Source organism: Mesocricetus auratus, unplaced genomic scaffold, assembly GCF_017639785.1.
Source record: "Mesocricetus auratus isolate SY011 unplaced genomic scaffold, BCM_Maur_2.0 Super-Scaffold_100027, whole genome shotgun sequence".
In the NCBI taxonomy this organism is placed as follows: domain Eukaryota; kingdom Metazoa; phylum Chordata; class Mammalia; order Rodentia; family Cricetidae; genus Mesocricetus; species Mesocricetus auratus.
Window position 1 is genome coordinate 6,540,139 of NW_024429208.1, and position 22,458 is coordinate 6,562,596.

General features: G+C 43.4%; 1 protein-coding gene across 3 annotated transcripts in view; it reads right to left on the reverse strand.

Annotated features, from left to right (window-relative positions):
• The window catches only part of Btbd9 (BTB domain containing 9), a 340,103-nt gene that overhangs the window by 99,160 nt on the left and 218,485 nt on the right, over window positions 1–22,458 (reverse strand). The window lies entirely within an intron of this gene.

Consider the following 22,458-nt stretch of genomic DNA (forward strand, 5'->3'; position numbering starts at 1 on the left):
GAGGCACTGAGGAACCCACTGCAGGGATACATTTCTGAATGAAAACCTCAATCAAGTCATATTTGCTATTTTACAGATTCATTTCTGGAAGATGCCAATGCGAACATTCTAACACCTTCTGCACTTTTACATCTCACTTGAGTCCCTCACTTTTACACCCTGCTTTATTACCATTTTAGTTGATTTCATCACAGCTTCATGGAAAACAACTTCACTGACGACCATTTCCTGTCATTATGGGGGCAGAATTGCAGCCATGGCCTGCTTGAGCTCCAGGTAGTTTTTATGATAATTTTACCGCAGGTAATGTTGTGATTTTTAAGTACATTCTCTCTTGTAGCACTGTACCGATCCCTGTGTCCTTAGAAAGATAAGTATCTAATGCGGCTATAAAGAAGCATACCCATCTTCACAATATTAATGAGCCAATAAATTCAAAAAGATTGCTGTGCCCTGCCTGGCTCACCTAACAGGCTCCCATTTTCATGCCACTGCTTCATTCTACACAAATCAGTGACACACCCTCACCCTGTGGCACAGGATTATGAAGTGGTGAAGGCCCAGTGGTGTGGAGACCCCTCCCCAAAACACTTACTGCAGCTTCCATAGCCTCCAAACCCTAAAGTGTCCTGTGGCCCACAAAATCACAGCCTGCCGCATACACTAGCAAATGTGATGGCCTGGTTCCCAAAGGCTCCGGGGATTGTTTCTTCCCAGTCCTCCCTTCCATTTACAACACTTTCCCTAACATCCACAGCAGCGGCGTAACCTCAGCTCACAGACTGAACGCACAGCGTAATGGACTCTCAAGTCTGTAGCAGCCTGTGTGATCAGCACAGCCACACCAGGAAAGCTCCGTGCAGGCCCCATACGCTGTCATTCCTCACTCGGCCACACGGCCCAGACGAGCCCACAGACGTGATCACACGGGAGGGACTCTACCGTGTTCCACAGTGTCCGACCGGGCTCTTCAGGGTTATCACGTGAGTCACCATGCTGCAGGCCAGCATGTCCCCTCACCCACACTCAGGACAGTTCTCCACCAAACAGACCACACAGTTAGACTTCTGAGGAACTGGCCCTGTCGGCCACTCAGCCTTGTCTCTCCTTCAAAGAGGGTAACACAGCAACAGTTTCCTTTTGGCCTAGGAGATGATTCAGTTGGTAAAATGCTTGAGGCAGGAACACAAGGAGCTCAGCACGATCTCCAGCATCCTCAAAACAGCTGGGTGTGGTGACATGCCGGGGGTGAAAAGAGGTGAGCTCAAGGTTCAGGAAGACATCCTATCCCAAAAATTAGACAAGGGAAGCAATCACAGATATCCACATTGACATACGGCCTCCACATGCACACGTATGCAGCTGCACAGCGTCACCTCAATACAAACCCATGTACAAACACACACACAAAGGAACATTCTCTGCCCCCACCCCCGTTTATACAAAAGGGCTCACATATTGGCAGAAAACATGTAAGTGAGGAAAAATAGTTTAAAAATGACTTATGAGTGCACCATTTAGGAAGTGTTTCCACATCTTCACAATGTACTGCCACAGCTTGAGCTCACCTTCCCGAATCCATCTGCCCCAGAGTCCATATGCTGAAGCTCTCATACAGGTCCTTTAGAGATGGAACTAACATAAAATGATGGACCTTACCACACATGGCCAGTGTCCTCATACAGAGGAACACACACCACAGAAGTGACCAGACAGAGGCAAGGCCAAGAAAGGACACAGGGAAAGATGGCCGCCTCCATGCCAGAAGAAGCCTGTTCAAAGAAAGTGAGTTAACTGACACTATGATCTGAGCCTCTGACTCCAGAGTCGTGAGGAACCGCGTTTCTGAACCGTAGGCCATCCGCCCACCCTGTGGCATTTCTCTGGCTGTCTTAAATCAATGGGGGCACATGTAATTTAATTTTAAAATCTTGGCATCACTCTTGTATATAAAGGGTGTCTCTTCCTTCTGTTTTACATTAGACTGTGGGTATTTTCCTGCACTATAAGTGACTATACAGAAATTCTGACATGTGAGTGTGTCATAACCCATTCCACATGTCCTCACTGTGGGACAATGTATGACCCTTCCTCTTACTGGGTTGCCATAAATAACATGCACTCAACATTTTTACAGAGGAAATGTTTCTGAGTATTTCCTTGGGATAAATTACTAAAGGAGAAATAGGCCATGGTTTTACTGGCAAGTTTTATGTCAACTTGACACAAGCTAGGAATACTTGGGAAGAAGGACGCTCAGTTGAGAAAATGCCTCCATAGGATTGGTCTGTAAGGACGGATGGTGGTGGCACACACCTTTAATCCCACCACTAAGGAGGCAGAAGCAGGCAGATCTGTGAGTCTGAGGACATCCTGGTCTACAAAGGGAGTTTCAGGACAGTCAGGGCTATTACACAGAGAAACTCTGTCTCAAAAAAAAAAAAAAGAAAAGAAAAGAAAAGAAAAGAAAAGAAAAGAGAGAGGGAGGGAGGAATAGGAAGAAAGGAAAGAAAGAAAGAAAGAAAGAAAGAAAGAAAGAAAGAAAGAAAGAAAGAAAGAAAAGGATTGGTTTGGTGCATTTTTTAAATTAGTGATTGATGTGGGAGGGCCTAGCCCATTGTGGGTGGCGCCATCCCGTGGGCTGGTAGCTTGTATGCTGTCAGGAAGCAGGATAGAGATCAAGCTAGTAAGCAGCACCCTAACAGCTTCTGCTTCAGCTCCTGCCTCCAGCTCTGACTCCCTTCAGTGACGGCCTAGGATATGGAAGTATAAGGGAAATAAATAAACCCATTCTCCCCTAGAAACGCTGACTAAGACAGAGCTTGGTGCCAGGTTCATGGAGTATTGCTGTAACTGACCTACCATGGTGTTTGGGGGAGGACTGTGGAGGTGTTTAGAATTTGGGGCTGGAAAAGCTGTGGAGTGCACAGTGCTGACCCAGCTGTCGTGGGAACCTGGAAGACACTGCTGAGAGCAGGGCAGACGATGGACGGCCTGGCTTGTGCGGTTTCAGAGGGAAGTGCGAGAGTCCTTAAAGACTTGAAGAGGGCTGTTAGGTACTTTGAATTAAGAATCCATGATTCTGGTCAGTTGGAAACCAGAACCGAGCCTTGGCACACACCTTTAATTCCAGCACTCGGGAGACAGAGGCAAGTGGGATCTCTGTGAGTTTGAGGCTAGCCTGGTCTACAGAGTGAGTTCCAGCACAGCCAGGGCTACACAGAGAAACCCTCTCTTGGGGAAAAAATCCATTGTCTCCCCAAATTTTCAAAATTGCCATAAAATTTCAAAGTCTTTGACAATGAGCTCCTTTAAAATCAAAACACAAGTTAAATACTTTCTTATTCTAGAGGGAAGAACCAAGACACAGCTATAATCAAATCAAATCAAATCAAAACCAAAATTCAACTGCATAAAAAGTTCAGTGTTTGACATCCGGGAGCCACTCATAATCCTCTGGGCTCTAGTAGGCCTTGAGGCAACTCCATTTTTCTAGTTCTGACACTCATCGTACACACAGCTTGACTCCTAGGCTCAAGCTGACTGTACCCATAGCTGCTGCTGTCTTTGATAGTTGTCCCATGGTACTGATATCTCCAAAATGTTGGGGTCTTCTGCTGCACCTGGGCAGTACCTTATTTAGTAGCCTTTCCTGGGTTCTCTTCAGGGACTCGGGAGTACTGTTATTAAAGGTATATGCCACTATGCCGGTGACACTGGATATAACTTTTATATAATGTTTGAATTTTTAAAGACTGTGGGGTTTTTAAAAGATGGAATAGTTTATATTGAAATATTAATATAACATCTTGGGGATAACAAGAAAGGAACTGTTATAGCTTAGCAAGTGATGTGTTTGTGTGTCAAGTTGACAGGGAGTCAATTGTGCTGGGTAGTTTTTATGACAGCTTGACACAAGGTCATGTCATCCTGGAAGAAGGGATCTTAATTGAAAAAATACCTCCAAAGGATTGGCCTGTAGGCAAGTCTGCAGGGCATTTTCTTAACTAATGACTGATGAGGGAGGACACAGCTTACTCTGGACAATGCCATCTCTGGACATGGGATCCTGGTTGGAATAAGAAAGTAAGCTGTGCTGGGCAGTGTCAGCACTCAGAAAGCAGAGGCAGGCAGATCCTGTGAGTTCAAGGCCAGTCTGGTCTATAAAGTGAGTTCCAGGACAGGCTCCAAAGCTATACAGAGAAACCCTGTCTTGAAAACCGATAAAAGAAAAAGGAAAAAGGAAGGAAGGAAGGAAGGAAGGAAGGAAGGAAGGAAGGAAGGAAGGAAGGAAGGAAGGAAGGAAGGAAGCTGAGCAAGTCATGAGGAGCAAGTCAGTAAGCAGCACTCCTCTGCATCTGGGTGTGGGGACACCAGACCTTGAGCAGAGACCCACTTTCCCATCGGCCTGGGAGTAGGCAGCTGTAAGACAATGTTTACTAAAAACAATACAATGCCCGGGGCAATAAGTTCCTGAAAAGGGCTGGCCCACTGGACAGCCCTGACCTTGACCTTGTACAAAGACTAACCGCCTCTTCTGACACACCCAAATCAATTTGTGGTGTCAGAGCAGAACCAGGCAGGGGTAGAGAGAGAGCAGAAGCCTTTCTGGATGGAGGCCTCTCTTGGGAAGTTTTCTTGAGCCTTTTTGGGGCCTGCTTAAAGTTTTCTTTACACCGTTGAATGAGTCTCTGTGTTGTCAATCCCCGACACCCTCCACACATTCTTGGACACAGGCTGCTCAGTGGACGCAGCATCTGGGTTCCTGCCTTGAGTTCCTGCCCTGACTTCCCCTCACCATTGGAGTGTGACCTGAGACTTGCAAGGTGAAATAAACCTTTTCTTCCCCAAGTGGCTTTTGGTCATGGTATTGTGTCACGGCAGTGGAAACTCTAAGACAAAGGTATATTTAAAGAACTCTTCACGGACACTACCACATCTGAACACGGGCTGGAGAGATGCTCAGAGGTTAAAAGCACTGGCTGCTTTTCCAGAGGACCCGGGTTCATTTCCCAGCACCCACATGGCAGCTCACAACTGTCTGTAATTCCAGTTCTAGAGGACCTGACATCTTCATAGACACATTCATGCAGGCAAAACACCAATGCACATAAAACAAAGAAAATCTGAACACATCTCAGGTGCACAGTACTGCTCCTTTCTCAGCACCACGCTAAGTGTTTCATTGAAAACATTTCTGCTAACAAGATTTTAGACTTGAACTTGACAAGCTGATTTTCAAGTTCATTGAAAAAGAAAATTTGAAAGAACAGCCTAAAATTTTTAGAGAATTGGGTCACCATGAGTGTAGATGTTCAATATGACATAAAAAATAGCTCATAAAATAGAAAAGCTATGGTGAGTATGTAAAGCCATGATATATGCTATTTGAAGTCTATAAAAGAAAAGACTAAATCACTTACAAACAATTCCAAGATTGCTAGTCACATATTTTAGGATTAAAGGTTATATCCCTACATACCCCAAACAGAAATGAAAATGTAAAAATGCTAAACACACATACACTGCAAGAATGGCACCACCACAAAGGACCACTTCTGTAGCGTGGCTTGTGTTTATGGTGTGGGCTGGATGGAGGAGGGCTGTGTGTTCTTAAGGGAATCACAAAATCTAGAATCAACACAAAATATAAAACTTTTGTACAACAAAGACAGCATAAAGAGCTAACCCAGTCAAAAGATGTTTTAAAAGGCACAGAATAGATGTCCATAATGTACAAATTACTAAATAAATAAACCCAAAGTAGTTAAAAGGAAAAGTAGGCAAAGAACATGTCAAGAGGAAATTCTTTAAAAAACAGAAATGGGGGCTGAAAGGATGGCTCAGTGGTTAAGAGTATTTGCTGTTCTTGCAGAAGGTGTGGGTTTGCTTTACAGTACCCACACCTGCTGCTCACAACTACCTGTAACTCTAGTTCCAGGAGATCTGTTGCTCTTTTCTGATACCCATGGGTAGTGCACACTCACGTGTACAAACCCACATCCATACACAAACATTTATACTAACTATTAAAAGTTAAAATCTTTAAGACGAGGCAAGAAGCACAAAGATATTCAATTCTAGTAATAACTAGAATGAATCCAAGTTAAAACAAAAATATTTTATTGTACTGAATGCATTACTATACTGCTTGCACTTTTTATGCTATAAATTAACAAATTATAATTATGTGAATTTAAGTGGCAGCAAGTAATGCCATGGTTTGTGAATGCATTATGGAATAATGAAATTAAATCAGTTCCTATTGCCTTTAACTTCAAATATTTAACTTTTTGTAATGAACAAGTTTGAAATTTCCTCTTTGTAATTTGAAGTTTGTAATAATTAACTATATTCACCACGTTGGACAATAGAAAACAACTGCCCTTTCTGCCTGAGAATTTGCACCCTTTGGCAGTCATCTCCTCATCTTCCCACCCCAACCTCTGTAGCCATCCTTCCACTCCTGAGTCTGAGCTCAGCTTGCTGTATCCCACAGGAGAGTGATGGAGTGATGCAGTGTTTGTCTTTTCTGTGTTTGCTCTGTACCTCTGACACATGACAGTATTCCTGTCCCTCAACACCAGACTGCAATCTCTCCCACACATGCATTCCATCTTCACAGGAGCTGCAGGCATCTCTTAAACTGCCTTAGAATCTGAGAAAATCCTCAGAAGGGAGAGTTTACTGGGCGGTAACTTAGATCTGACCAACTTCCATGGATTTTGCTAGTATTTATTCACATTCCTGAAAAAAGAAATCAGGGCAAGGCTCCCTCTTCTCTACACTTCTACCAACACTTATTCTTTTTATCTTTGAGAGCAGCTATCCTGACAGGTGAGATACAGCTCACTGGAAATTTGCATTTCCCTAATGATTAGGAATTGAAGCACTTTTTTTTCTGTTGGCCATTTGTATGTCTTATTCTGTAAAATGTCCATTTGGGTCCCTGGCATATGTATTTTTTAACTGTTCTGAATTTCTTTTTCCTTGCTGTTAAGTTGCTTGAGCTTCTCCTTCCTCATATGTTTTGGGCATAATCCCTATCAGGTGTCTGGCATAAATACTCTCCTCCCATCTAAGGATCATCTCTGTGCACAGTTAGTTGTTTACTTCCATGGACAGAAGCTTTCTGGTTCCATGTAGTTTCGTTTGTCCCATTTGCTTTTCCTGTATTTACTTTCGGGGTTAAGGAAAAACAACAAAACCATTGTCCAGATCAATTCGTAGTTTCTCTTACTAGACTCTGTGACCCACAGATGTTTTCTCTAGTGATTTTAGTCTCTGGTCTTATGATTCAGTCCTTAATTTGTTTAAAGTTGAGTTTCGTGTGTGGATGTGGTAAAGGTTCACTTTCATTCTTATTGTGTGGATATCCAATTTCCCCACCCCTGTTTACTGAAGAGACTCTTCTTTCCTCATTCCATATTCTGGGCGCAGTGGTCAATAAACCAAAACTCGTTTCAAATGTAAAATGACAGGGCATCCAAAGAGTGCTAATGACTGTGTTACTGTTACCAAACCTTCCTTACCCATGTTATCCTACGCCATCACCCAAACACCCATGTTACAAATAATGACACAAGTAAAAGGAAAGAGAGCGACTTGGCACCCCGTAAGTCCTCTCCTATTGTGAAACCAAGGCAGACGGTGCTAGTAGAAGCCTGCAGCAATAAATGAGACAAGAGCACTCCTTTCCCTGTAGCACAGAGGTCAAAAAGTCAACTGTCTGTACATGTGTGGGTTCCTCTCCAGGTTCTCTATTCTCTCCATGTGAGTATGTTCCTTTTCCTCTCTCTCCCCTCCTGCCCGTAAGACGGCCTTTTCTTCCCACAAGTCTACTTCTGCACCAGCAGCATGCATCCTCCTTCCTGCAAGTCTACCCCTGCATCAGCAGCATGCATCCTCCTTCCGGCAAGTCTAGCCTGCATCAGCAGCATGCATCCTCCTTCCGGCAAGTCTACCCCTGCATCAGCAGCATGCATCCTCCTTCCGGCAAGTCTAGCCTGCATCAGCAGCATGCATCCTCCTTCCGGCAAGTCTAGCCTGCATCAGCAGCATGCATCCTCCTTCCGACAAGTCTAGCCTGCATTAGCAGCATGTATTCTCTAGTATGCCACCCTAACTTTAAACACAAAAGTGACAGTCCTCCTCATTTATTCATTTTCTTTTCTTATTTCAGTTTCTGACCTAACAACCTTTTTAATTTCACATTAGATCTTTGGAATGTGTTAACTTAGCAGACCATGAGCTTTAAGCTTCCCCAAAGCTAAGAATGTCACCAGATAGCACCTACAATCTATGGCAGTTTCTCCTACTCTGCAGTAACCCACTTACATCATGTTCTCACCAGCAGATCTGACAAACGTTTTGACTTACGACTCTCATTCTATGGTATATAACCACTTCCAGGTGGAAACACAGGGCACAAGGTGACCCACTGGGAGCAGCTCTACCTGAGAAGTGAGTCACATGCTGAGTGAGCACTGGCGAGTGAGTCTCCTGAGCTTTTTGCTTCTACGCGGTAAGGTCTAGCTGGTCCATGTCCTGCACCAGGGCTCTTCTAATCCCACCCCTCTGCCCAGGCTGGGGTTCCTCTTCAGTCCAGTGTTCCTATTCCACCTGCTGATGCCTCCCACCACACAACCTCCTTCACTATGCTGCTGCCAGCCCTCTGTAAGTCACCCCCCTCCCTTAGCACGCATGATCCTCCTAGGCAGAAACTACACCTGGGCCTCCTCTCCCAAGTGCTTAAAATATGATTGGCAGACTCTTAGTGTCTACTTATGCCAAGTGGCTAAATAGCTCAACAGCTAAGTTTTACTGACAGAAATAGCCTTCCTATCTAGTGTGAGAAATTGGTCTGGGAAGGAACAGGCCCCTGGTACTCCACAGTGGAAACTTACCACAGGTACCATCCTAGGAAACTACCTTCATTAAAGCCCTCAGGGCACCTTGGAAAGCCTGATGGCAGCTCGTAGCCACACTCTCACCTTCATATGCTAATGAGCTTCCCCCAAGGCCAGCTCTATGTTTCTGTGGCAGAGGACACATTTTTCTAAACTAAGTTATGAAGCACACGAGTTACGATACATCCCTAGTTTAATGGACGCAAAGACCATTTGTGGCCTGATTTCCAACTGTTTGCTTTTCCTGAAAATTTACGGCTTTTCAGACATTCTGTTACAATCTCAGAGTACCTTTAAATGAGTCACAGCCACAGTCCACCCACTCTATTTCCTGCCCTCAACTCCTTGGGGGGAAATACATGTTACCTACTTTTGTTGCTAGATAAATTAGCATGTTATGCTCAACAAAATGTACTCAGTTCAAGATCTAACTCAAAACACCATTCTTCACGAAGCCATTATTTTACAGGAAAGAAAAACGTGTTGAAAGCCCCTCACATCTCAACTCAACACCTACCCTTCTGCCGTCCGTCTGCAGTTCCCCCTCTGCGAATCTCCACCTTGTCAAGTTGCCTACGCTGCACCTGCAGTCCGATGGCAGGCAGCTTTCAGGAGGAGGCTGTTGCCTGGCCTCCGCTCCACTCATCTCTTCTCAGCTCCTTACCTAGCCTCTGTCTGAGCCTTGCCCACTGCAGCTCCCAAACTCCCTTTACCAGCTTGGCTTCTGGTTCCGCCATTAGAAGAAACTGGATAGACTCATAAAGAAAACTATTCAAAAGATAAAAAAGAAACGCAAATGGCCCTTGACATATATCCAGGTGGGGAGAGGGTTGGCCCTGGCGGCGGTAATGCTAAGAGTGGCTGATGAACACAATTCCAGTGCCCTTTTTACAGATCACAGTTCAGGGGCGGCGGCAGGGAGGCACGAGGGCCCCGCAGCTTCAGCAGCAGACCTGTGCCTTCGGCTTACTCGAGGCAACTGCTAACTAGGAACCACAACAGAAGTCACTCATCTTCCTGGCCCTGTGCCAGCAGACACAGAGGTAGACATGGATCTAGAGCCAAAGGGAGACCTCTGGTCCATGGTTTAAACAGTTTAAAGACACCTGAATTTAGAACCTGGCTCCACACTCTGGTAGATGTCTCTCATGGAGTGCGAAGATAGCCAAGGTGGAGGAAGGGGAGGCACTAAGGACAGAGTCTTCCGAAGCCCCAGACGATCATGAGAAGGGAGCCCAGACTCCTGGAATGCTGAACACCGCTCTAACACCAGCTCGAGTTTACTGTTCCCTCAGGTCTTCTAAGAGCCAGTCTATTCATCTAGAAGACTCACAAGAGAAAGCTACTTAAAAAATAAAAAAGAATGCAAATGGCCCTTAAACATATAAAAAGAAGCTCAATGTCTCTCCTAAGAGAACTACAGTTAAAACTGCAATGAGATCCATCTCTTACCTAAACTAGTGAAACCCCCAAAGCTCCACTGGCACATCTGTGGAGGAGAGCAGTCCACCACACAGCACCACTGAAAGGCTGCAGACAGCATCTTCTCTAGACAGAGACAGGTGAGCTCAGAGGAATTTAGCAGAACTCCATGTGTACTCCCCCCTTTTGGACTGTGAAAGCCCTCTTGTAGGAATCTGCCCCAAAAGTTTATTAGCAAAAATGGGAAAAGACGGACATACAGGGCCATCAAAACCATGGCAAGACTGAAAATTAATACAAAGAACCGGCTACACAAACCCGGTTCGTGTACACGAGCGCTATGGAGCTGTAAAGACAACGCACAGTGTGTTTCTCCATCTTAGTTCCAGCAGAGGGATTAAATACTGTGAACTGAAGTCCCCCCTAAAAACTACACCCATATTAAAGATTTTACAAGGCTGATCGGCTGACCAGAATTTCTTGATTGTGGAGAGCTGAAATGTAGAGCCACAGCAAAAATTATCTTGGGCATCCTTTGTTTCCTCTATAGTCACTCATTGCCTGACTCTGTGTCTAGCTTAATACTCTCAGGGGAAACCTTTGGAATGTGTTAGCAGATCAAAACTAAGCACACCATCAGACAGAATCTGACATCTACGGCAGCATTACCTGCTGTGCTGAGACCCACTGCCATGGTTCTCAATGGATCTGGCAAATACTTGATTGATGACTTCCGTTGCATGTCTGTAAGAAGTTCATGTGACCAAGTCTATGTTGGCACATTTTACTAGGGGCACAGTCACTCATATGTGGCTCAGAATAAACTGTTTTACTCTACTTGAGCCAAGAACTGTGTTGTACTGCATTTCAAACTCAAACACGGTCCAAGGATGATGAGGTGAACTGTCATCATTGTGTCCACCTTGCACTGGCTCCTTTGTGGTACTGTGAGCTCTCTCTGGTGTTCAGGCCCCTTTGGTTCAGGCCTTGGTCTTCTGGTTGATTCGTAGAGCATTTGGTCAAAACATTCATCACTAGCGTTCGCCCTTTTCTGCTGCCTTCTCCCATGTCTAGTTGTGTGGCTCTTATTGCAACCTTGCTTCTTTTAGTTTAGAAGCTCTCTGACTGCCTGCACATAAGGACTCCAACAGGGCAGAGGAGTCAGGGGAAACTCCCCAAGGCATGCAATGGATTCACTGAAAGCCTATGACAACACAGCCCATTGCTTTCAACTCCAAAGTGTGATATGTTGTCATAGGCTACCGTATGTACACATAGGCTATCCTGTATACACGCAGGGTATCCACCCAGTGTGTCAGCCCCTCACATTCCTGTGAATACACAGGATAAACATGAGACACAGTGAGAGGGGCCAACCTGGGGGGAAACTATTCTCATCAATGTAGCATATATTTGATCTAAAACACACATCCTACCAGCTATGATAGAAGGCTACAATTTTTCAGAAAGAAAATGGGAAATTGAAACTCAAGAAAGGATATTGTGTTTGGTACTCAAGCTAGTCTTATGTTCCACAATTCTGGAAATCTAACCCACAAGTATTTTTTTTAGTGGTGAACAATTGGTATCTATGAAAAAAATTGTACATTTAAAAGTCCTAGGCAATAAAACTGAAGATTAATAAATGGGCAGACAAAGGAATTTAAAAAGTGAGAAATGATGAAACTGCCAGTTTACAAAAATATGAAAGGGAATTTTAGAAACTATCACAAGAAAGAGATGTTTAAAAACAGGAAGTTAATAAAGTTTTAGAAGCTGTATCAAAAGTAATGAGGTTTCAAGAATTAGTTTTCCTTACCTCTGTTCATCTGCCATTGCCGACTTTGCCTCCTACTAGCTACAATCCTCCCTTCTCTAGAAATCTCCAAGTAAAACAAATTCTGTACCAAAGGAAAAGCCTCCTATGGCCTATTTTAAGAGAAAGCCTAAAGGAGAAGCGCTCCTGACAATCTCTATACACTCTGGGCAGAGCCTGCTACAAACTTTGTACACAGTGTGGCACAGTCACGCAGGACTCTCCAGATCTGCTGACAACTTTACAGAACGTTTCTCATCTAAAAAGCAGGTTTCTCTGACTTTCACTAAAAATGTCCATTTGTAAAGCTATATCCTGCTCTACCAATTAGCTCTTAAAACGAAAAAGTAGTAGGCTAAGTCTGTACGACAGGCTTCACTCTTTGATATTTTCACCGGGTCTCTTACACCTCAAAGGCAGAGATGAAGCTGCCTTCTTGCTTGTATGAAGAGGGTTCTCTGTCCCTGATTTAACACAGCTGCATGACTGTGCCGTGCTTGTCTAACATGTGCTCAGGACACCTTTTGAGTTTACATAATGGTGTCTGTCTGCTAGCTTGTGTTAACCTGTGTTTATCACCAGATAGCCTTGTAGGGAAACAGAATTTAGAGGATTCCACTTAAGACTTACAACTATAACAAGCACTTTTAGAGATCTTAATTTATTGCCCCTTTATAAATTTGGATCATCACTTCTTTTTAAATTTAAATTTGACTTTTAATATAAAGTTGGTATCACCCTATGTCTTAATATAAAGCTTGTATCACCTTGGTCTATCAGTGTGATGTTTCTGACCAGTACCTTTAGATAAATGTCATGCGATATGTTTTCATGATAAACTCCTGCCAAGAAAGAATGTAATTAACTAAGTAAGCATTCATATAAACTTACTCCATATTCCTTTAGTTCATACTGTTAACAGGAATTTCAAATGTCCCCCTTCCTAGGCTGGGTCACCTGTCCCCAAATGCTAACAAAGGTATAAATACCACTGCAGGGCAGAGAAAGACAATGTCATTGATGTGGCTATACTGAAGAAATGACTGCAAGAACCAAACACCCTCAAGTCCATTTTTAGGGTGCTGACATGGGCTTTGAACAGAAATAGAAGCCGGGTGTGGTGGCGCAAGCCTTCAATAGCAGCACTTGAGAGATAGAGGCTGAGGGATCTCTGTGAGGGATCTCTATAGAGCAAGTTCTAGCACAGCCAGGACTACATAGTAAGAAGTTGTCTCAAAACAAACAAACAAATATGCATAGAATAAAATAAAACAAAACTACCAGACAAGGGGTGAAAGATACAATTAACAATTACAGTCAAGGTTTTTGTTTATGTAATTTTTTTTTTTGGTTTTTTCAAGACAGGGTTTCTCTGTATTGCTTTGGAGCCTGTCCTGGAATTCACTCTGTAGACCAGGCTGGTCTCGAACTCACAGAGATCCGCCTGCCTCTGCCTCCCGAGTGCTGGGATTAAAGGCATGCGCCACCAACGCCTAGCAGTTTTTGTTTATATTTTGATTCATTTTATGTATATGTCCATGTGTGTGACAGTGTGCACGTGAACCACAGAGCAATTGTGTATGACAACTCAAGGGAATCAGTGTTCTCCTTTCGCCATGTGGACCCTGGGGACAGAATCGGGGCCACCAGGCTTTACTTGCTGAACCACCCTGCTGTCTCACAGATGCAGTATTCTTTTGGGGTGGGGGACAGGGCTCCCTCTGTAGCTCTGGCTGGTCTGAAACTCACAGAGATTCACCTACCTTTACCTCCTGAGGACTTAAAGTCCTTTACTGTTTGAGGGGACAAGCTGTTGCTAGGAGATGACTGCTGTTGCCCTCATATGGAGGACTGTTTGTCTTGGGTGGCCTTTTTGTTCTTAGAATCCATAGTGACTGAAGATTTAGGACAGTCGTTTATCTGAACCTTCAGCTTTGGGGAGGATATGGCATGGGTTAGACAGCTAGATACTTCCCGAGTGGTTGACGTAGTTCCACGCAGTCACGTGGGAATCTGACCCCAGGAACGGGACACAGACAGACAGAATGAGGCAGAGATGTGGGACTTGTACCCTGCCATCTGACTCTTGCTTGTGGGCTCCAAAGAGAAGTCCACTCTCTTCAGCAAGGCATTCTTCTGAGTGCCTGTTAATCTTTATCAAGTTTGCTGGTAAAAGGAAAAAAAACTTCCCTAGGACTCTCAATATTTTCTGGCTCTGTTTCAGATGCAGCTTCCTGGGTTTTCATTTATAACATAAAGAGTAATTTTATTAAGAAAAATGCTTTTAAATTTTATAAAGACAAAAAGGAACTACAAAGCATGAGAATAAGATATAAAATTATAGTTATAGACTATATATTTTGATAAAGGAGGTTAAGGGGAAGTCATGCTTTTAAGTAAGAAAGGATTTTTATCTAAGACTTTGTCCTAAAGTCAGAGGTTTTCAAAAGACAGAAAAGGTAAAGCCAAACTTAGAAGGTTGGAATATGTTATATTTATGAGAGATAAAATGTAGATGGAATGTGTAAATGATTAAGTTCACTATACTTAAAAGTTATTAAAAATTCTTTGGGTCCAAATTAGATGCAAAGATGTAAAAGTAAGATCTAACTTTCTGCCCACAACAGTACACCTTGCATCAGCAAACCAGCAATGAAAAGACTCAGAGCACAAGGATCCTGTGCTTTGTCCCTCACGCCTGTACTGCCAGGGCATCAATAAGTCAATGCTAGGTTTGCATGTTTTCTCATTGTTTCCTTTTATCAGACGGGAAATACTTCAGCAGTAGAAAAGAAGTCTGTGAGAGGAAATTATTTCTACTTGAGGCATTCCTGCAAAGTTGTGCAATGATTGTGCTACATATTTTAATGGACAATATTAAAGTATACATGTAAACCCTGGCCTATTACAGAGTTTTCACAACACCCGTGGTCTTCAAACCTCTACACTGACAAGTGACTGTCAAAACTGACACTTGTGATTCTTAGCTAAAGATACTCCCATTAATCCCACTACATCTAAGATCTATCTTTCTTAGAAAACCCAATTATCTCCTAATAAAATAATTATTAGGCATCCTACAAAAATGGGCAAGTACCATGTAATCTATCTCTGCTAAAGAGAGACATTACACACCACTACAAAGGACTTTAAAAAATGATAACTAAGTCAGCATGGTAGCACACACGGGTAATTCAAGCCCTTGAGAGGTGGAGGCAGGAGGATCAGGTCACTCTTAGCCACAAAGTGAGGTCCAAGCCAGCCTCAGATACTTGAGACAGTGTCTCACACAAAACATAAAAATACAAATAGAGAGTCTTTCTACCGTGAGCTCCCAAGAGATGAGTAACTTTACTGAGAATTAAAACCAAGTGATTTCCTCAGAAAAATTCATATCCAACACCCCACATTCCCTTTAAGTCTCAATGAAAGGACATCTTACTCCCGGGGTGTTTATTCACTTTTGTATTGCTGTATCACTGAGGTAAGACACCTTGTGTCAAGGTAATGTATAAAAGGGCGTGGCAGCAGGCAGGCAGGCATGGTGCTGAAGCAACAGCTGAGAGTTCTCCACAAGCATGAGGCAGAGAGTTCTCCACAAGCATGAGGCAGAGAGTTCTCCACAAGCATGAGGCAGAGAGCACTAACTAGGAATGGTGTGGATTTTTGGGTCTTCAAAGCCCACTTCCACAGGCACACCTCCTCTAACAAGGCCACACACCCTAACCCTTCCCAGACAGTTCCAGTAACTGGTGGCCAAGCATCCAAATGCATGAGCCTATGCGGTCACTCTCATTCAAAGTGTCACACCTACTGTGTTGCAAAACCTGAAGAGGCCAACCCTTAAATTTTATTTTGTGCCAACAGGGCCAACTCCTGAGAACAGTCCACAGGGACTTTAAAGCATGTGTGAGCCTCACCCTCCACTCTATCTGCAGCTGAGTGCTCCAAGTAACTGAACTCAGACCTCTGGGCGGGCTGCAGATCGCCTACCAGTCAAGAGCACTCAAAGCCCAACTGTGGAGACAGGATTTCAGATCCTAGAACTTGCATAATGAGATGGGCATCTTTAAATGCATGGAGCTCCACTCTGAAGGCTCTAGCAACCTCTTCTGCATGTGCGCACACTCACACAGACAGACATAAACAAACAAAAAGCTTCAAAGCCCTTCAACAGCATGTCTACCAACATCGTCTCTTCTGCATTGGACTCCTTAAGATTTTTTATGTTTAGGTATTTTTGTTTTAATTATATGAGCTACTTGGAATTTTCATTGGTACGTTTTCCTAAACTATAAAAAACAATGCTAATACTATGGTCTCACATTAATCATGTTTTTGTTATGACTGCTTATCCCTAAGACTTCCTACTTTACATGAACCATAATAACATATTAAAAAGTTCAAATGTTTTACTATCTTCCCTGAAGAATCCCTCAGTATTAGTGTAATATGGGGGGGGGGGGGGTTCGATTGCAGAGACCTATTTTAATCTTCCAACATAACTCCAATTTTGAATTTTAAATAACCTGTTTTAAATACTAAATCCTAGAGCCAAAAGTAAAAAAAAAGCATATTAAGTGGGTACAACCAATTGGGTTGCTTTGTTGCCACTGACATTAAATATATTAAGATATCTTCAGCAATACAACCTTATTTACTAATTCTGATGGACAACAAAGAGAAATTACAAGAATCTACATTGTTTGGGGGCTTCTGGACTCTCCTTACAGGGTATGTCACACTGGCACTGGGGTTTTTGTTTAGTGACTCATTACTTGCAGGAATTTTCAGAGCTGGAAGCATCCTCCATGCTGGGTACCTTTCACAGTGCCATGCAGGCTGCTGAGGGAATACAGGCATCAATAGTCTTCCCTGATGTGAACACTGTGAACCTTTAATGCCAACCTGACACAGAAAGATGTACCCACTGGTGCAACAGTAACATGCCACTCACTGTCATGATTACATTGGTGGCCCACTCAGTGAGAGGGACTCCGTCTCTACAACTGTAAACCCAGTCAAAAGCCCATGACCAAGGTGATCTTCAGTGTTAGGAAGGAAACTACAACTGCTATTTGGCTAAACAGACGTAACATCAAACTGTCTCTTAAATATCTGTGTTTATGCTATCTCTGGAGACAAAGGTGATTCTCAGTCTTAATCAGAGAAGCCCCTCGGCAGTGAGAGGAGGTAAAAGCAGAAACCTCTGACTCCACAAGATTGAGAGTAAAAGAGGGTTGAGGGCTCAGTCCTAAACACAATAATTACACGACTCTCCTTTAGGTCCGTGGATACTATAGAGGAGGGGGAAGAAAGAACCTAAGAGCCAGGTGACAGGAAGAAGGGTCATGAATTTATAGCAGCTGCCCATATTGGCAGCAGCCAACACACTGAAAGCAAGTCTACAGTAACAGATGGACCTAAGTGCATACTGAAATGGTAAGCCACACTGAGCAGTTTCAATTAACTTTAAGATACACTTTCTTATACATTTGAGTGAGACATACCCTAGGACACACACACACACACAAAAAAAAAGATCGTAAAAAAACTTACACTATTTTTAGTAATGACATGGTCTATGCCCACACTGGTACTGCTATTCTAAGACTACTTTGTATGAACAGGAACAGAGTTAATGAATTACTGTGCTGCTAAGGTTGAAAAGGAGAAAAGGAGTTGGAAGACAAAAAGGTCAAACTGAATTTGAATTCAACTTTTAGGGTGTGCTAATGACACACTTTATCTGTTAAATATATGATATATAAATAAGGCTATGAGCAATCACTTCCTACTTCTGCAAACAGAAAGGTCCAGAAACAGGAATAAAGGTAGTAGCAAGCACCATCTACTGTTCATACACTAAAGTTCCATATGTCACCTCCCTCTAAATATTGAGAAATAGCTGGTTTCAGAACAAGGGTAAGAACCAATAAGATGAACCTAGTGTGTTTTGTCACGTTAGAAATCTGAGAGCTATTCAGAAATGCTCAGTCATACCACCAACTCCCACGGACCAATCTAAGATGAGATTGTCTGAACACCAATGATAAATGGTTTTAAAAAGTTGAATGGCTGGAGAGATGGCTCAGGAGCTAGAGTATTTGCAGTGCCACCATGAGAGCCTGAGGTTAGATCCTCAGCACCTATGTAAAGAGTGCACGCCTGTGACCCACATGTGGGCGCAGAGACAGGCGATCCTCAGCACCTGCTGGGCAGCCAGGTGAGCCAATCAATGAGCTCCAGCTTCAGTGAGAGACAACCTCAAAAACTAAGGTGCAGAGCGATAAAGACATGCAGCAATTGACCTCTGGCCACACACACACACACATACATGCACATATCACACAGATACAACAACAGAAATGATACCTGTGAACACCTCCCTAAAGAAACCCACAAATCTACTTCCCGGCTCACAGTTGGAGGATGCTAGGGAGCTATTTCTTCAATTTGAAAATTGGTACAGAAAGGAAAAATAATGTAACATGCATCCCACTTTTCCTGGGAAAGTTACATATCAGGATTATCAAATAAAACCTTAGAGAAATGTTCTATTTCTAGCTATCAAAAAGGACAGACTTAAAAAGCATTCTGTATTCCCAAACTACAAAGGAGCAGATTTGAGAACTAGTCATCATTACATGGAACATCTACATGTTTCATGATGCTGTAGCACACACGACATTAACTATGAAGCGGTTACCTGAAATGAATAGTAAAATCTGATTTGGCTTCTAACTTCTGTGTCCCAAGAAATACAATGGGCGAGGATGCTTTGGTGCCCAGTGACCAAAATCCAGGCTGTCAGCTATTCTGTAGGCAAAGATTTGTTTCTTCAAATAATAAACTCTTATTGGAGAAAGAATGAGTCTTGGGGGGTGGACAGATAAGAAACCTCATCAGAAGTATTTTGGGAGGGGCCCTGGGAATGGAACCCAGGACTTTACCAAGGCTAAGCAAGCACTGTGTTAAGGAGTCACACCCCTATCCCTGTTTCCTCCCCCTTAATTTCTGATTTGAGTAACTTTCAAAATACAAACTTTCTCATTGCAGACTTTGAAACTATCAGAAGACATTTCAATACTGGCTGACCAGTATTTGAGGAATTATTAAAGGCCTTATAACACTTAATACAAATTTACTTTTAGAGTTATGTAATGGAATATTTACAGAGGATATTGTAAATAATAGGACACTTACGATTGACTCAAATAATCTAGTGGTGGGGCTGGAGAGATGGCTGTACTTAAGAGGACCAGCTAGCTGCTCCTGTAGAGGACTCCGCACCCCCACTGTGGCTCACAACTATCTGTAACTCTGCTGGTGTCTTTAGGTACCAGGTACACATGTGGTACACAGACATATGTAGGCAAAATATGCACACACATAAAAATAACAGCCATCTGGTGGGGAGGAAGTTGTCGATAGATAAAACTAAGCTGGCCGTGAGTTGTTTTCAAGGACAGCTGGTAGAGACTGTAGTCTTCAAGTGAGTAACTAGTATGTTACCCAAAGAAGTCAACATGAATGCAGAATCTCTCAATGGCTATGAAAATTAGCCCTTGGCAAAAACATATGTGAAGATCACAAAATACATTTGCACTGAACAGCCAGGCGGTGGTGGTGCTCGCCTTAAATCCCAGCATTTGCAAGGCGGAGGCAGGTGATCTCTGTGAGTTCAAGGTCAGTCTGGTCTACAAAGAAAGTTCCAGGGCAGCCAGGGCCCTGTTCTCAAAAACAGAAACAAACAAAAAGCAAAAACAGTGGAGTACTGAACCAACACCATGTTTGGGAGGTTGGGAACTCATGACACAGTGGTTGCTTTTGCCTCACTGGTACCATGTCTCTTGCAACTCTTCCTAACAGTCATCACAGGTTGGCTCTGCTAGAAGGATGTGTCGCTGCAAGACCTACAAGCAGCCATCAGGTGAGATGGGGCTGTGGCGGCGGCGACAGCAAGGGGTAGAATGATCAGCGAGGGCCATTCCCAGGGACGGAGGCACTGATCAGGCTACAGACTTTTCTGCTAAGCTGTCAAGCGAAGCAGCATGAAGGGGGCAAGGTGCAGGCCATCGTGCCGCACACACCTATAGTCCCAGAATGAGAGAGAAGACAGAGTGGGTTATGAGAGTTTAAGGGTCTATGAAACCAAACACAACAGACTCAAACAACCCCCCCCACCACAAACAGAAAGAAAGAAAGAAAGAAAGAAAGAAAGAAAGAAAGAAAGAAAGAAAGAAAGAAAGAAGGAAAGAAGGAAGGAAGGAAGGAAGGAAGGAAGGAAGGAAGGAAGGAAGGAAGGAAGGAAGAAAAAGAAAGCCAGGCGGTGACGACACAGAAAGAAATGCGTCGGCGAGAAAGACTAAGACGCAGAGTTTTCACCACTACCTTTGCTGTGTCACTTCCTGGCAGTAATATATGCTTTAACATTAAAATCTGATTTAAAAAAACACAAACACTTTAAAGTCATTTTTAAGGTCTATAGAAGAATAATTAGAAGGTCCTGAACTGTTGAAAGAAGACCGACATGAGAATCTATGAATCTGGACTCTCTATTAGATACCCACAGTATCCTTGTTGTTTTCCTATTTCTTTCCAGTCATGACAATCTCAGGCTTAGTGAGTGGCCCTCAAGGAGCTTTCATCGGAAGAAATTCTCCTGTAAGTACATCTGATCTGCCCGTGCCCCTCTAGTGTCCACTCATTCCCTGGGAGGTCTCCGCAGGAAGGCTAGCTAAGGACTACGTGCTGCTCAAACGCATCTGACATAATCAACATGGATATCTGTCCATGACTACTTTAAACAGCTCTGTAAGCAGGCACAGCTGCAGTGTCAGACTCAGGGTAGAGAGAGCCTAGTGCTCCTTCCCACTAATGCTAACACCACCTCTGTAAGCAGGCACAGCTGCAGTGTCAGACTCAGGGTAGAGAGAACCCAGTGCTCCTTCCCACTAATGCTAACACCCCTCCCTTTCTGCCTTGTGTGGGCAGCTCTGAACCATAAAGATGACCCCCAGGAGGTCCAGAGTGGGTCCCACTGCAGGTCACCTGCAGGTAAGTTCACATGCATAGCTGCCTCCTGGCACTGTTGCTGCAGGACAAAGACAGTGCCCTTTGCAGTCACACTTGTATGCCTCATAGAACAGGGCTTGAAGAAGTGTCCTACCAGACCCCATTTGCAATCTTCTCCCATCATCTGACACGCCTGAGGCTACAGACGGGATCAGCTTCGACTAAACACGCAGAGCAAGATGCATGCCTCACCATAACGGACACTGAGTCTTGTTCTTTCAATGGCCTCTCTACAAGATGGGCCTCTTTCTTGGGTAATTGCAGTATCAACAAATTTGTTCTTCCTTCAGTATGAAGGGGACTTACTTACATGGGTGCAACATTTCTAATATCACACAGGTTGTGAAGCTACAGGCTCTTGGTTCCTCAGATTTTACTCAGCAAGGAAGGCCTCTCCTGACTGCACACAATGAAGCCTGAAGTCTCCAGAAGACCTAGGAAGCCCGTAACCACAAATGTACACACCCTACAGAATTAGAAGACAAGGCCACCACATAGTACTTCAAATTTGTTAATTTTCAAATTACTTGAAAGTCACAAAAATAGAACTAATATTCATTTTTAATTACATCAACAGTAAAGCGAAAAGTAATTATTTTGGTTGAGCTCTGAAAATGTTCTCAATGGAAAAATTTCCAGTCTTGACATTTCTGTACGCTATAAGGGAAACATAGCAGATGTGGGGATTTTAGGCTCTAGCCATTCAAAAATCATTGGCCGTGTGTGTTTGAACTCCTCTTTCTTGTTACAGTCACTGCTATGGTTGAAGACTTGTGTTAGTATGAGTATGCATCCAAACATGGACAAGAGAACTGACACAGAATTCTACTTTAGGCAAGGCTAGGCAAAAGCATATCCTGTCCCCAACATAGATTGAGTTATTTCTCCAAAGAAAGTGGCAGTAAAAGCACAAATTCAAGAATCTCATGAGCCTATTATGCAGGAAGGGGGGGGGAAACCCAAGGGCATGGGAGTAAGTTGTCTGGGAAGGAAAAGGCACTCTTGACATCACCAAGGTCAAGACTAGAGATGGATGGTATGTAACAGCCTAAGCAATGCCTAAAACAAAGCCAACCCCACCCCCATGCACACACACACACTCACAAGCAAAGTAACCCAGAAAGTAAAACACCCTTGGAAAAATAAGTCAGCAGCTAAGCAGAGAGAATCTGGAACTGACATGTCTATAAAAACATTCCCACAGCTACACATACCACTCATATAAATCAAAGC